Source organism: Lycorma delicatula, chromosome 9 (genome assembly GCF_047948215.1).
Source record: "Lycorma delicatula isolate Av1 chromosome 9, ASM4794821v1, whole genome shotgun sequence".
NCBI lineage: Eukaryota > Metazoa > Arthropoda > Insecta > Hemiptera > Fulgoridae > Lycorma > Lycorma delicatula.
In genome coordinates, this window is record NC_134463.1 from 48,373,136 (window position 1) to 48,391,227 (window position 18,092).

Sequence of the window (18,092 nt, forward strand, 5' to 3'; positions counted from 1 at the left end):
CACTTTCTACTACATAAATTTAGATAAATATGATATTTGTTTTATATATTCAATAAAAAAATCAATATGTTATAATTTATTTGAATTTCGTAGCATTTATGTCAGTAAAAGCTAAACTTAATGTCAAATTTATCAGAAGATAGATGTGCTTAAGGGAATATGTTAGCGATACTCTATTCCTCCTTAACTCCATCACAGTTATGGGTCAGGTTATTAAGTTTATTAAGAGATAGCAAAATTTTTTTCAAGAAGGAAGAAGAAATATTAAGGATTTACCCATGAGATTGTTCTTTTGTTAGAAATCAAAAATACTAGTATGTTAGAAGAAATTCTGAAAGATTTGTATTTATTGCTAGGAGGGAAATTCAGTTTGAAATATATACGAATAAAAATTAAAAGTAGTAAAATAAGGCAGAAAGGATAATATTTTTTTGTTTTTTTTTATTATAATGACATAACAACGTTTCACTATGTTCAGCAAGATAATTGAACAATAAGTAAATCTATATTTGAACTAACATTAAGTAATCACAGACATAGCGGCTGGTAACTTAACGATAAAAACGAAGTTAAAAAAATGAAATAGAAGAGTATTCTGTACAGGCAGACCATAAAGTCACCTAAGTGAAACGAAAAGGCTAACCAAGAATATTGTTCTTTAGCAATCTTGAAAAATCACGGATCGTGTTATCCAATAAATTAACCGCCAAATAATTGGGTGCCGATCTAAAAGATACTGTAGGCTGACCAGAGAGATTTCCTGCCTAACTGTTCGCAACGTAAGATCATTATATATGAGCCTATTGCTTACGTACCAGGGTATGTTTAATGAGGATAAAAATATAACAATAAAGGATAATAAAGAGAAATAAAATATTAAGATAGATTTACATACTATATCCCGAAGATACAGAATTATTTTTATTAGGAAGTAAATCAGAAAGGATAAATGAAGTAAGGTATAGATTAAAGCAGACTGGGACAAGAAAATTATTGAGCTGAAAACAAGTCGCTAGTAATATATACTCGTACATACCTGAACCCTGGAAAAATTTTATTCAAAATATCTGTTAAAATCTTGTATTAGTGAGACTTGGACGGTACAGAAAACAATAAAAATAATAAGAGACTTGAAAATATGGTTTTATAAGAGAATTATGAAAATTAGATGGGTATATAAAATTAGAAATGGATAGGTTTTATAATTAATAAGAAAGGAGAGAAATTTGTAACAGAATCTTTTAAAAGTGACAAATTAGTTAATAGGTCATATATTAAGACAATCAAGTTTAATTAATTTGATGATAGAGAGATATGTAGTGATTAAACACTTTAGAGGAAGATAAAAACCATTAAGAATATGATATGTTTCAATTATACTGATATTAAAGATCAATAAAAGAGTGATTCAAAATATTTATTTTTAATAAAGCTAAAGCAGGAGACAATGTTTTTGAAAAGGAAAAGGATATATGTTACGAAGAGATGAAGTGCTAAAAAAAAAAAAAAAAAAAATAATAAAAATAATTTACAAACACTTATTCATGAATTTTATAAATGATACAAATTATTGACGTTTGGAATAAAACTGAAAAGTTGATAATGGGAACTGCTCAGGAACTTGCCTATTTCATCTATGTGAGTCATTCAATCATAATTTTTGAGTAAGTAGAAGGAAAAATAGAAGAAGATATTTTGAAAACTAATGAAGTATATATATGAAGATTTAGATATACAACAAAAACATTTTCATAAGAGATGGAAATAATCTACATAACTGTTGTGAGATTTATAAGGATTATATCGCTGAAGTAAGTCTATCAACAGCTAAAAGACAAATGGAATTCATTGAAATAAGGGTTTTAAGATGTATAAGAAGGAAAAATAGGTAATATATCATGTGGAATAATAACGTAAGAGTAAAATACCAAGTAGCTAACATAAACGAACGGATATTGGACAGAACTGTGGAATGAGCATGTCAACAGAATGCATGAGAATGCATTAGTCAAAGTATTTCTAGATTTGGTATCGGTTAGAAAAAGAGAGATGGTTAATCTAAAAAGAGATGGAAAGAATATATTTTGTTATTTTTACAACAAAATAAATTCTTTTAAAAGAAAAAAAATAAATCATTTTTCCAAGTAAATTTTAATCACTTTATTATAATCTACTAACAGATTTTTCATGTTTTTTTTTGTTTTTTTAATTGAAAATTTATTTTAATTCAAATTTTAAATTGCCAACGGGAAGATCGGTAATTAAAAAATAAATTTTAAAATCATAAGAGTTATTTAAATATAATTATTGAATTAAAAAAATGAGGCCTTGATTTAGAAGATGAAAATTCTCAAATTTAAATGCAAATAAAGTAGTTGCTTTTATTCGGATTTGAATATTAGATCGTGGATACCGGTGTGCTTGGTGGTTATTTTTTATTTTTTTTTTGTATAACCTCCGAGAACACCGTTAGGTATTGTTTCAGAGGATGATATGAATAATTTGTAGCGTGTATGAAAATACCAGGCCTGATCGGTATTTGAACCTGGTGCCGCCGGATTAAAGGCCGAGACGCTACTAATTGCGCAATAGAGGCCGGCAATAGTTTGATAGTTAGGTTTCAACCACACGTCTCGGGAATGATCAGTCTGTGTTTGTTACCGGTACAGTTATATTACACTAATAAGTCGCTAATGACTTTAAATGTTGATGCGGTTATAAATAAAAATATAAATAAATCAAAAATGGGGCCTACTAAATTTATTTTTAATAAAATTATTTTGTAATTTTTTTGTTAAAAAACTACTTTTTTATTTATTTATTTTTTATATATATTTTTCCTCCCATCGTTTGTTTAAAATCGCATCAACTATAACAATCATTTGTCAAATATTAGATAATGAACTGGTACATGAATAACGAATATTGAAACATTACCACTAAACTTTTTTCACTGTGCACACAGTAAGTCGTAAACGGATCTCACGTAAACAATTCTAGTATTATTCTAATACTTATTTTAAGGTGGAAATACGATATTCATATAAAGATAAAATAGTGCATTAAAAATAGAATTTATTAATAATAAAAAAAAGGTAGTTTATTATTATTTGTGGTTCTTAAATGCGTTAATTAATACCCTTTGAATTTATTTTAATGAATTTTGTTTCTTTTTTCGTTTTTTATACATAGAATGCGGGCTTAGATATGTATGCGAGTTTTCATGCGCGCGCGCGTGTGTGTGTAAATATAATTTAATGAGGCCTCGTAGTAGCTGTAAATCAACAAAATGATTTGAAAGTAATTTAGTACAGATTCTTTCACCAAGGACAAAAAAATTTTTGAGCGACAGTAAATAGCACAAGACAATTTACGTTATAGTTTTTTTAATTATATAAAAAGTATTTTTAATTTTTATTAGTAATTTTAGTTTTTTATATTTAGTGCTTAATTTTTTACTGGAAATTAAACCTTCTAAGAAATGATTAAAATAATTTAATATTGATTTATATGCCTGGGTACCATAACGTTTTTTGTTTTTTTTTAGTGTTAAAAAGAGGAACTCCTATTATAATTTTTAATTTAGAATTGTTTAAATATTTTTATTTTTCATAATTTATTATTATTTTTATTTTAGCCTCCGGGACTATCGTTAGGTATTGCTTCAGAGGATGAGATGAAATGGGTTCATAATTTCGGGGTGCAGAAATCAAGAGCTTATTTCAATTTTAAAGGTGGATGTTTTTTCTCTTTTTTTTCATTATTAAATTTGAATAATTTATACAGATATTCAAGTCGATCATTTATACATTTTTTTTTTTTTTTTTTATGAGAGTGGGCATCAATAATAGCTATGGTTATTAGCTCGGTGAAAATTGGTAGCGTATGAAAAGATGCCATCCCTGACCGGGATTCAAAACTACTCAACCATGGAAGTAATACCATGGTAGCTAATACTTATTTAAAGGTGGAAATACGATATTCATATAAAGAAAAACTAATACATTAAAAATAGAGTTTATTAATAATTTTAAAAAAAAATAAGTATCGGTAAATTAGTATTGGTTACCTACTCAATCATGGAGGTCGGCATTTATACGTTTGTTTATCATAATGTAAATCAATAAAACTTTTTTAATATAAAGCTTAATTTATTCGTCTATTTCTTGTTTTTTATTATGAAATATAAATATAATTAATAAATATAACTAAATTAATATACTATTTTCATCATTAGTTATTTTCAAAATATAACATTTTTATTTATCTTTTGTGAAGTTTTTACTGTTAAATTAAAATTTAATTAATTTGATTAACATAAAATCTTCCAAAAATTTAAAAATGTAATTTTTTTTTTATTTTTCACAATTTGAACCGAATTATTTTTATAAATTATAAAAAAGACGGTTCATTTCATTTGAATTTATTATTTTGAATTTCTGTGTTAAAAATATATATCTAGAAAGATTGTTTTGAATTATGAAAAAAAAAATTCGCGGTTAAATAATTTAAAAAAATCACATTTATGTATAAATTATTACTAATAGTAATATAAGAAATCATATATATATATATATACTTTTTTATGGCTTTTGATTGAGAAAATAAAATGGGAAATCTTTTTTTCATTTTATTTATTTATTTTTTATCTTTTGTTCTGGTAGCCTAAAGTTGCGGATAACTGCAATATATTTAAAAAAGCACAAAATATGATTTTTGACACCACTTTAAATATTTCAAAAAGAATAGATTTTTATAATTTAACTTTATGACTTCAAAAAATTATAATTAAAAAAAAATATTCATCAATTATTTTTATTTTTTATAAGCTGTTTTGATTCAACAATTCTTTACTGGACTTTTCAACGAAAATTGATGTTTATTATAATAAAAACTAATTAAAATACTTAATAATTTACATAATTTTGAAGTAAAATTATTTTAATTCATTTTTTATTTCATCAAAACTGCTTTTTTTAAATAATTAATTCTAAGAATGTATGTAATACGGGGAAAAACTGTTACGCTTACGCTGAAATAATTAAACTACAACGTTCAATCGGTTATTTCACTCTTTTGGATGAGAATAAAATAATTTTATCATGTCCTAAAAATTTAAACAAAACTTAATTTTGTTATAGGAAGAGTATATAAAATGAATATAATTTAATAAAACTAAAAAAAAATATATAAATTTATATACATAAAGAAAATTGTTGTTTAAAAAATTAAATATAATTAGTAACTGTATAGGAAAAAAATTACTATTTTGCTTTTGAAAAATAAACGCTCTTGCTAAAATTTGTAAGAAACATTTAACTAAAAATTTAATTTTTTTTTTTTCATTTTATAAAAAATAATATTTTTAAAAATCGATGGAAGCATACATCAAACGTAGCATAACATTTTATTGAAGCATTATTTTATCCAAAAAATAATAATTTTTTTTCTGAAAAAAAAATATTGTAGAAAAATAATTATATGTAATTATATATATTATCTGAAATATTCAAACTAGATAGATTTTAGGACAACTTTAATAACGAAATCGAATAACTACTTATTTCAGTTAATAAGATCTATATAGATTTCTAGTACGTACATGATAATTATTTTTTTAAATTAATAAGTTCTGGGTTCGAATCCTGATCAGCTTCATTTTTTATACAATAAAAAATTTGTACAACTTATTCCTTCTTCCTATGCACAAACTTCAAATTAATATGGTAAAAAAACTTTGTATAATTTTCTTTTTTTTATTATATTTAACCTTTAATTTTTCTTCTTTGTGTATAATTTTTACGCTAATTTATTACGTTTTTCGTATTTTCCAAACACATATATAAAACAGTAAAATAATAATTTTATATTTTCTAGCCGAACAAAAATCTTCATTGAATTAATTGATGATTTAATAGAAATTTAAGCCAATAATCTAATCAAAACGAATTTTCACTATAAATAAATTCAACTCACTATATGGAAACTCGTTTTCTTAGAAAACTAAGTAGTGGTATACAAAATTATTTATAAATAGATAATTATGTGGTTTGAATCCCGTCGAGTCCAGTTTTTATATAGATTTTTTTTTCTCTAGAAAAATTGCTTATTTTTTAATGTATATGTCGGTAAAATATATTTAAAAGAATAATAATTCACTACACCCAACTTTAGGCATTAATACATATACAGCTAAATTTTTTTAATGTATATGTCGGTAAAATATATTTAAAAGAATAATAATTCACTACACCCAACTTTAGGCATTAATACATATACAGCTAAATTTAATTGCATAAATATGCTTACATTAATATGTAACTAAGTTCATTCGTTGTATACGTTTAGTTTTAATAAAAATATTCAAAGTTTCTTTACTTCAAATTACTTTTTTCTTCCGTAATACGACGTCAGTATTAACACAATTATTAAATTATTATCCACTTAACTTAAACACTTTTTCTCTATATTTTGGGGTATATTTAAGTTTCATATAAATAAATTTATCACTATTAATTACTGTTTTATATTAAATATAAAAGTTACGAAACACTGCGGTAAATAAAACGTCGATTGTACGTATATGGTATGCACAAACATACGGTTAAAGGAACCCGCGAAGACTGAATAAAATCAGTGATGTATCTATTATCTGAACCATAGAACAAAATTTCCCTGTTGTGTACATTTCTTCCCTTTTATGATTTACGGCTTTAAAATTCCAAAATATCAAACGTTTTATCTCTGTTTTCTTTTATTTTCATATTTAATATTAAATTGTTTAAATATTAATTTATTTAAAACAACTAATTATGAAAAATTTATATATTTTTTTTTTTTTTTTTTTTTTAATTTTACCAAGTTTTTAAAAAGGTTTCTATAAAATATTCATTTCTTCATATTGGACAGTCTTTGAAAAGATCATTTACCTTTTAACTCTGCCCATTATACTTTTTTCCTCTTTTTACTCAAAAAGCAACTTATCAATATCATGTTAATTTTAAATTTATTAAAAAAAATACTGACCGTTACAAAAATAAATTCAACAATATAAACTTATCAATAGATTTTTCATTGAGTATCCAGAAATAAAAATAAAAAATTAAAGTAAATCCTTCTCACAATTGAGTTCAGGGTTTCAGAATTTTAAATTAATTATTATATTCGTATCACCTAAAATCAAATAGTTTTAAAACAACCAGCTGTTTTTAACAAAATAATTTTTTTTGTTGTCGAGTTTATTCTGTTACTTTGTGTTCTATTAATAGTTGAAATGATACGTATGGTATTTAAATAAATAATTAAAAACTTGGTTCAAATTGATTTTGATTTTTTCATAGATTATTAAATAAGATGGTATGGGAAAAAATTAAATTACGTTAATATATTGAAAACATTAAATGACTATTTTATTTTTTGAAAATTCAAATCGCAAAGTTAAATTAAGAAACATTTATAAGTACTTTATAATTTGATAAACATTTTATCAGTCATTTCATCAGTTTTTAAATAAAGAAGTCAAAATTTCAAAATAATGTGTTCTTTAACATTTTACTAATAGGTTGTCTATGTTAGGTGTTACGATCAGGGCAGAACACCTGTTAGAATATATATTAGCATCCCCGTCGCAGCTTTGCCTGCTCTATATTGTTACTTGCGTTTCCCATCGAGGTCAATTTTTTTTTTTTTTTTTTGGTTATGTAACCGGAGGCAGGGGCAGCCAGTCGCGTTGAACATACACTAACAGTAAAATGGCTGTGTTAGTTGAGCCGCTAACCTGTACACTGTTGCACCCCTTCAGAAAAATTCAAAAATGTTTTTAAATATTTATCTGAAGAGTATTCTTAAACCCAGATTTACTGAATATCTCGTTTATTATATTCGGAGGAAAATTTGTAATAAATTTTTTTTACCACTTTGTTTCATCCTTTTCAAGGTAGAATTTCATAAAATCTAAAATTACTTTTTAAATAATCACATACACAAAAATCAAGTTGTTATATCTACGTCTATTACTGAGAAATTAAAATAATGGTAAATTTCATTTTTAGTCTATTTTACACCTTTAAAATCAGAATTTCAAAAAGTTTTTTCTTAATGGGCACCTAACCGTAAGAAAAACGTGTGAACGTAAGAATGTAAATCGTCATCAATTTATCCTTAGTAATTTTTTTGCTTCTTTTGATTCTGAATGACCCACGACATGTTATTCTATATATACACGTGTATATATAAATATAAAATCTGAGGTGGGCACTACGTGACTTCCTTGTCCGCCTATTAAATGACAAATACACATTTTTTTAAAATGAAAAGTACATAAAATTTTATTTGATAAATAACTTCTGATGTTTTTTCTTATTTTTTAAATATTTTTTTGTATCATTATTATTGAATTATTATTTGTCGTAAAAACCTTTTTACAATGAGAGGTTAATATTAATATTATTCATAAATCAATACATTTAAATTAAAAGAAAAAAAGTTAAAAAGAAGGAGATGTCTGATTCAAACCGATGTGCCTTCCCCTTGTAACATCCAAATATTTCATTAATTAAAATTTTTTTGACTATAACTATGAAACCAATGAAAATAAGTACCACTTATGATATACCGTTGAAGAGATCTCAATGAGGTCTTATTACTGCAGTTAAGAAAAAGTACAAAATCCAAATATTTTGGTAATTTGGGCTTTTTTGGACATATTTGGTCCAGTCAATTGCAATCAAAAGAGGAAGTGCACAACTACACGTTACAACAGTCTTAAATCCAAGATTTTAACACCAGTTATGCGAGATACATACGTATGTACGTACAGACGTCACGCCGAAGTCAAAATGGATTCAAGAATGGTCAAAATGAATATTTCCGTTGGAATATGAAAACCGAAATTTTTCGCTATCACAGTACTTCCTTTACTTCTACAAAGAAGTAATAAGGTGTTATTATTTCTTGTTTAGCGAAAGATTTTCTTATTTAATTTTGTTATGTTATTCATTAAACTATAAAATTGTCTTACCAAATTTAGAATAATCTCGACCATTGGGGACATTGAGTTATTGTCCAACTGACGCATTTTGTTAACAAAGCCGTAAACTACTTAAAATTATAAAGAGCGACCGTAGCTTTTTTTTTATATTTACATCCTAATATTATTTTGATACTATGATAAAGGTATTGACGTGTTGCCACAGGCTTAATTATTACTTGTCAAAATTTAGAAAGTTCAGATGATGCTTAGGATTGGACGGATTCTGGGACTGACAATTGTATAGTCAAAGTAAAAAATCCGCATCACTGTACTATTAAATAAATACATTTTTAAATTAATGGGTATATATAAATACAAAAAAATCCCTTTCGGCACGCTGGAAGGCGGAGGTAAATTTCACCGGTGTTAAGTAGGGAATAAAAACGATTTCCGCCTTTAATTTAAGAAAAACTTCAAAGTTACTCAATAATAACAACGGTTTCATTTGAAAAAATTTCACATGTTTAGCATACAACAAACCCCATCTTCTTACAATTCCAGCAGTATTTTGGTCATCCCTTCAGAAAAAATTTTTATGTATTGTTTAGAGGACTATTTTAAACCGATTCAATACTGTGCCTATTAAGAGAGGTATAATTTTTTTTTGTCTTCAAAACCCCATTTTTTCCACCCCTTGGGCCAATGGTTGGTGATATCCAAAGACTTTAAATTCTAAAACTTATTAAAAATGATCTAAAACTTATCTTTGGATAAGGGTGCCCTTATCCAAAGAATAGTAGGAACTTTAAACGAATTCGATATTTTACTTAATAACAAAATTATAGTAATTTTTTTCGAAAAAGCCTCTCCCCATTTCCACCCCCATAATTCGATTTTTTCGATTAATGAACTCAACCAAGATTTTTTGTCTTTATATTTTATGTATCAATTTAAAAATGATTGGCGCAAAATTACGGCAGTTATCGTGTCCACAAGAAGGTGAAATAAATATATACGTAAACTTTTGATTTAACGTTGGTTTTGGGGTCTGGGGATGTGAAACGCAAAGATTGTCGAAATTTTCCGGAAGTAAAATCATGGTACCCATTACAGTACGTAGCTTCTTATGAAATCTACGTAACATAAATCACCTCAATTTAAGAAAAATTAAAAATATGAAAAAATAATTACAACATAAAAATTATGTGTGTTTAAACACAAAATTAATTATTTAATTATTAACACATGAAACGTTGTTAGACAAATACATTAAATATTTAAAAAAATTCTAAAAAGTAAATCACAAAATGCAATTAGAATTATTTTCAGCATATATTTATAATCATTTAAACACGTTGAACGGGATGTAAATATATAATTTATTTTTTCATCAATAAAATAATAATATTCTTTCTGTTAAAGAAAATTTTCTAATCATAGTTTAAATAAATTAGTGAGAAGATTTAAAAATTAAATTACCTGGTTCGGTAATTTATTAAAAGTGGCAACAGTAGCTTAATAAGACCCTTTCTTCTAAGCCGAAGAATTGTGTTTAGTTATAAGAAAACGTTCCTTGTCCGCTTTTACCAAAAGTGAATGTTGTTATTTTTTAGTTACAAGTAATATCTTTTTAGCAAAACTGATTATTAGTACCGATACTACTTCAGGTATAACTAATGCGTATTTACATACGTTTGCGCTTTTTAAACTTTGACAAATAATATTAGATTAAATTTTATCATGTACTTTATTCGTTACTCCTTTTATATTTTCAATTATACTCTGTGATAAATTTTTAATTAGTATTTCGCAATCTGTTGATTAATTATTTTTTTTAATTTAGTTAAATATTTAGTTTTTCTGTTCAGAAAAGTACAGACAGATCAATAAAATGTAGCTGCTTCTCGCTGTAGGTTTTTGTTAATTTTAGAAATACTATATTCACAGAGTTCGTTAGAACTTCATCGATAAGAGGCGACGAAGTCAATGAACTACGTTTACAGTTCTAAACATGACCTAACCTAACAGTGAAGTAAAAAGGAGAAAAAATAAAATAAGCTTGAAAATATATTTCAGTTCAATTAGATTTTTAATAAAGAATATTTTCAAAAAATACCTTGAATTTTGTTTGATAACGTTATTTTTCCATTTGATGAACTCCGGGACGCGAATATGTCATTTTATTAATTTTTTTTTTTTTTTAATCTACCTTTACGAATCGCGCCGCTAGATAGCAGTACTTGATGTACTAGGTAGCGCACATAAACTTTATAAGCTACTTGATATAATAAAATTTAAAAGAAAATTTACTGCAGCTTTTTTTAATAGTAAATGCTCTTATGTAAATGAAAGATGAAACATTTTTTTAAATTCCCATCACTTCTTTAAAAAAAAAATAAAAGTATTAGTTTGCAAGAGTTTATACCAGTTTTATTAAAAAAGGAATAAATAAAACAGAAATAAATTAGATTGCTAAAATCGAATTTAACGATAAAAATCGAGAGTTACACTTACAAAGTAATAAGTACAATATTACATCACGGATCTTCAATTTGTAAAGATCATTATATTAGTTTATTAAAAAAAAGAAAAATATGCTATGAAGGGAATGATATGACTATCATATATGGCCGTGAAATTCACTTTGTTCGTTCTAGAAACGCCATAAATTTTAATAATAAATCCATAAGGTAAAAATCAATAATTCATAAAAAAATAAAAGAATAATCTAACAAAACAGTGATATCCAAAAAAAAATTACAATGAAATTGTAAAATGTACGGTAAGATTCTCGCATCCGCTCAAAAAACAAAACATTCTATAATATAAATAAAACTGTTTTTAACAAAACGATACTGATATCAACAGTATTTTGTTATCAAAATCTGTAATTAATTTAGAATTTTGTTTAAAAAAAAACACGTTAAATATATGTAATAAACAATAGATATACAATAATAGATAATAAACAATGTTTAAGCGTTCCATATAATAAGAAAATTTTGTTAAAAACCTCTTACCAGTCCGATTTCATTTATTAAACAACGAATAATACACATCAAATTTACAGAAATAATACAATTGTTATGATTATTCGTTGATTACAACGAGTAAACATTATTTATTATCTATTAATGTACATCTATTGTCTATTACATACATTTAAAATGTATTTTTTTTTAAAGAAAATTGTAACTTAGTAACAGATTTTGATAACAGAAATATAATCTTACCTTTTTTGATATCGTATCGTTTTGTTAAAAACAGTTTTATTCATATTAGAAAAATGTTTGTTTTTTTAGCGGAAGAAATGATATCTGCGTGACTCTTACAGTACGGTTTACTAATTGTAATTTTTTTTAATAATATATTAACAAAGTTGTTTATTTAGTTTTAAAATAAAGCTGATTAATTTAAAAAAATTACGTATTAATATAGGTCATGTTCCGTGGCAACACTAATCCGTTTTTATCACAGATATTTCGTTCTAATTTTAATCATGTTGCAGTTAAAAATAATTTTTGTAAAATTATCACTGTACTGAACTCTACATTATAAATTAAAGGTTAAATTATTACATTATTAAATTAAGGATTATTTAAGGGTCAAAATCTTTAATCCTTTCTCTAATTGAAGTGGTTTGTGGGGCAAACTTTTCGTACTATAAGACAAGTATTTGAAAAATGTAAGCCCTATTATAAAAAACATTTTTTTATATTTAATATTGAAAAATGTTAATTTTGAGAAACAATATGGTTGAAGAAGTTAACATTCATCATGGTACAAAGTAGTCATACAACTCTTGTTTTGCATTTAGGAGATTATCATGAATGAATCGTTTTTTTTTTAACGTTACGTGATAGTTACGAATAGCTTAATTTCCGCCGTACATTTCTAATTTTGAGTACGCTTAGAGAAAAGTTGTACTGTTCACTATCAAAAATTACATTAATCGTATATTTAATGTAAATATACTGTAATTCATAAAATAAACATAAATACAAATTAAATATTTGTATTACGATACAAAAAATAAATCCACTAATTAATTTTTATGTCAGCTATAGACTGCTAATCCTGATTTTAATGCAAATTAAAAAACAAAAATAAATATTTAATTTTGATCAGTTATAATATGTCATTCATTAAACACCACATCATGAATGGGTAGATGTGCTATTCCGTGGACAAAAAATTTTTATTTTCAGGATATTTCCCAGAATTTCCCTGTATGGTTCAATAAAAATATGGGAAACTCTTAATCATATAGCAAAGTTACAAAATACACAATTAATTATACAGTATATGCATAAAGATATATAACGAACATCCTACCAATCAGAACATCTTATGTTCCAGTAGAAAACGACACTATTTCGGGAGATGATTCTAGAGTTAAAATTAAGAAAATGTCATATGAACTCAGATGTAAATACTTTGTTTTTCAGTTATAACTGCCGAAATCATTCTACCTGCATTTTACTCCGAAGTTAATATAATGCAGTACTAAAAAAAATTATTTGTACACCAGTTATAATAAAAAAATATACATTTTTACTTTATTTGACCTGAAAATTATTTTATTAAGTGGTTCTCAGAATTTTATTTTTTATTTTTTTTTAGAAAATCACAAAGACAAAAAAATCTTCGTTAAATTCCAATTATCAAATAAAACTTAGTAACAAATTCTATGGAAATATAATAGGGTTGTGGATCAATATGATATATTAATAATACATCTATAAAACTTAAATATTTTCCGACCTCTTTAGCGGAGTGGTAAACTCTCAACCTTTCTCCGGAATGTCGCAGGTTCGAATACCGGTCGGGCACAACATTTTTCATTTGTTAAGAAAATTTCCTTTTCACATTCCCACGTTCAAACTTCGAATTTGTCTAATAATTAACTATAACAATTCAAAAGGCAATAATGAAAATTATTTGAGCATATATGCATATATAAGTATTCTAGCAGACCCGGCAGTGCTTCGTTATTGCTAAATTTGAGTATATATATATATATATATATATATATATATATATATATATAGATTAAATGAACACAATTGATAGTTTGATAAAATATTACGGAAGTTCACAAAATTTAACCTTTCACTTTATCCCTTTTCCCCCTTTTCTCTATTTCCGTTTTTTCTCTTTTCCATTACTTCATCCTTTCCTTTCTATCTTTTTCCCCTTTTTCCTATTTGACCTTTACCCTTTTCGTTATTTCCCTTTATTTCATTATTCCCCATTTTTTATTATTCCCTTTTTCCCTATTTGCCTTTATTATTTTTCCCCTTTTTCCCGCGCTTAAATCGGCCCAGTAATCTTTTAGTCTATAGCGGGCACACATATACGAACATTGCTTTTTATATATATAGAAGAAAGTTTGTATATTTGTTTGTTTGTTTCGTAAATATCTCGATACCGGCGCCACCTAGCGAGTATAGTTTTGCCAAAATTTTTTATTTTGCATAACTAATATATGTTTTGAATATGAGCCAAATGGGATCATAAGTGCAATTTTTCCAAACATCTCAACCCCAGAGCCATCTAGCGGGTCCATTATTTTCAGAGGTATTTCTTTGCATGTAAGCTAAGAATATTCTGAATATGATCCATATCGGAGCGTAAATACAATTTTTCGAAATATCTCGACCCCAGCGTCGCCTAGCTGGTCCAAACTTATTCAGAAATCTTCGCGAGCGTGCGAAGATATATATATATATATATATATATATAATATTTGTATATGTTTGGATGAAAAAAATTTAGATACATTTTTTTTATTAATTTCAATTTCTTTGAATTAAAAAACCATCCATAGAATAACATTGATTGTATAAAAGAATATATTTTTATTCTATTTTAGATATAAACTTGAGAAGCTTCTGTAAAAAAAGGCGATAATATTAAAAATAATGGATTCATAACAAGGTTTATTTTCTCATACACTGACTATTGTGCTGAATTACACGAAAATATTTCTGTTTAAACTGGATGTTGTTATTTTTAAGAATAAATATTACTCGTCAAATTTTATAAAGCATTAACACGTAGATACGTAGTAATTATGCCCGGGGTTACTGAAATAGTGTTGACCTCTAATAGTACAGTGGATGTGATAGTATACCGTGACAGGAAGTCGTAGATCCAAGCCAGTCGCTGGTCCAGCGAGCAGTTCTCACTCAATTCATCAACTGAATTTCATAAGTTTTAAAGAATAACAAAAACTGGTTGATGAAAATACTGGTATACCAATGCATACCAATTTCCCTACACTCCGTAGATAATAGTCCGTGTAACTTATCCTGGTGCCACCGCAGTAGGAATTCTGTATACTCTTGTAAGTTAACGTCTGAGATTTTACTCTCTTCAACTCGTGATCCAATGAATTCACTTCCTTCTCTATTAACTTAAAAAAAATTAAGTATTTATTCTATAAAGAGATTACTTATCTATTAAGTATTCTTTAATAATTAGACACTGTTTAATGTAAATGGAATTTTTAAGATGACGGAAGAATTGTTTGCTCAACAACATAGTAGTTGTTGTTGAGCATTGTTGAGAATTGTTTGCTCAACAACAACTACTATACCAGGTTTTCTTTATAACTGGTATGCGTAAATGTTTACGATAACTATAGACGTTCATTTTTTATCTAATGGATATTCTTACAAAACTTAAATAATTATTATTAGCAACGGGATGTAAGTAATAATTTTTATCGAACATAAAAAAAGTAAAACCTACATACAAAAGCAATAAAAAGTTTCAGACACAAAAAACTCAATGTAACTTAGTTAGTGAACCTTCAGGGCCAAACCAGTAAAAACGAACAATATACTTACGAGCGAAATAAAAAAAAAAAAGTATTTATATATTTTCCAATGAAACTGTGTTACGTTATATTTTGTCAAACTTTTTTTTACAAAAAAATAGAAACATTTTTCTTCTAATCTTTTATTTTTATATGTTTTATAATGAAAAGTGGCGTTATGGAAGGTGTAACTTTTTTTGTTGTTGTTATTTTTAATCTACCGGTTTGTAGGTAAACAAATTTAATATATTTTATTTGCTATCATTATATTATTTTAATTTAGATAATCTTATAGAATTATTTTTACTATTAACTTTATATTAAAAAAAAAAAAAAACTTGTTTGACTTCATTTTATTTTTCTTAAGCTTTTATACGGTGAAATTCTTTTACTTGTGATAAAATTAGATTTTATAAACATTCGTTAACTTCTTAAATTCAATTTTAGTTATAACTATATAAATTGATGAATATATATACATACATATAATCATTATTTTTCTTATCTATTTAGACTATTCAGGCAGTTTTGAGAAAATTCTATTGCTGTCTTTATATTTCTAACTAAATTAATTGAATAACTTTCTATGTTGACTTATTTTTAGAAATTATCAATTATAATTTTATCATTATTATTTTTAATTGGATAAGAGAAAACCTGTAAACGTTTTTAAAAACGATTTTTATTTAATTTTTTTTTATTTTATGAAAAAATTTATACGGATTTGATAATTAAGAACAGAGAATTAAGTTTTTTACCGTTTTTACTTCGTGCAAGGAAGTATTGTAATCGCGAAAAATTTCGGTTTTCAGATTTCAAAGGAAATATCAATTTTCATCATCTCTGAATCCATTTTGACTAGTTTCAGCTTGACGTCTGTACATACGTGCGTATCTCGCATTACTCAAAAACGATTAGCCGTAAAATGTTGAAATTTTGGATTTAGGAATGTTGTAACATCTAATCTATCACCTCTCCTTTTGATTGCAATCGACTGGACCAAAAATATACATATGGAGTATCTAAAAAAGCTCAAAATCCAAAACATTTGGATTTTGGACTTTTTTTAATTGCAGAAATAAGCCCTCATCGAGAGCTTTTGAATGATTTATCATAAGTGGTACTTATTTTCATTGGTTTCAGAGTTACAGCTCAATAAAATTTCAATTAATGAAATATTTGGACCTTGCAAAGGCAAGGCATATAGGTTCGAATCCGACTTCATTACCTTTTTTTTAACTTTTTTTTAAATTTAAATATATTAATTTATTAATAATAACGTTTGATTGTAAAAAAAAATTACAGTAAATAATAATTCAATAATAACCCTCAAAAATATGGAAAAAAATATATGTAATTTACTAGGCGTACAAGGAAGTCATGTGGTGTCCATATTAGTTGTTTTAAGAACGAAAATTGTTGAAAAGATTATCTAATAAACTCAAAATCCTATTTGTGTACTTCTTTATCTGATATTCAAAATAATTTCAGTTGAAAATTCAACAAAAAATGCAGGAAAATTTAGATAAAATATTACTTTTATCACATTACAAATTTTAGAAAACATAGAAACATTTGTGCGTTCTACTAAGGATATCTGAAAATGCTAATAGTACAGTTAAGGGGATAGTAAACCGTGGATGTCGTAGAAAGCAATAAGCCAGTTGCCTGTTCAGTAATTCATTCCCATCCTAAGCGTGAAATTAGCTTTCTAATCTTTGATGAGTAATAATAATATTGTAATATTTGAGAGACATTTATTTTAATTCATGTTCCTTTGAATCATCTCTTTAAATCATTCCCCTGTATTATTTTTCTTATTTTTATCAATACAAAGAATATTTATAAATTTATCCCTACTTTCAATAAAAATTTACATGAAAATTACAAAATAAAAATAAAATTTATTTAAAAATCGGCTATAATAAAATTTCTATATTCCTTCAAAAAAAAAATCGCTATTAATTTGTGTTTAATTCTTAAAAGTATTTGCTTTTATTATAGTAAAGACTTAAAATAGGTTAAATTTAAAAAAAACAAGTATGATAAAGTATTATTATTAAAATTTTACTACTTTTTTCTGAAACGACTTTTATTTTATTTTTAAAGTTGACAACACTGATGTAGGACTCTCCCGTCACGCGAATAAAGCCATGTTCCGGGGAATTCCAAAACTGCGGGTTATTTCTGATGCACGGCTTACATAGAGTCATAACTTAATTTATCATTTTATTTAAATAATTATTTTTTTCCTTTAATTTAATTATTCTAACTAAAACGCGCGGGCATACCGTATTT

General features: G+C 25.6%; 1 protein-coding gene across 1 annotated transcript in view; it reads right to left on the reverse strand.

Annotated features, from left to right (window-relative positions):
* The window catches only part of LOC142330199 (alkaline phosphatase-like), an 887,512-nt gene extending 880,904 nt beyond the window's left edge, over positions 1–6,608 (reverse strand). The window contains exon 1 of the mRNA XM_075375322.1: positions 6,310–6,608. The gene's annotated coding sequence lies outside the window, so the exon portion shown is untranslated. The remainder of the gene's footprint in view (positions 1–6,309) is intronic.
* Between the last annotated feature and the right edge of the window lie 11,484 nt (positions 6,609–18,092).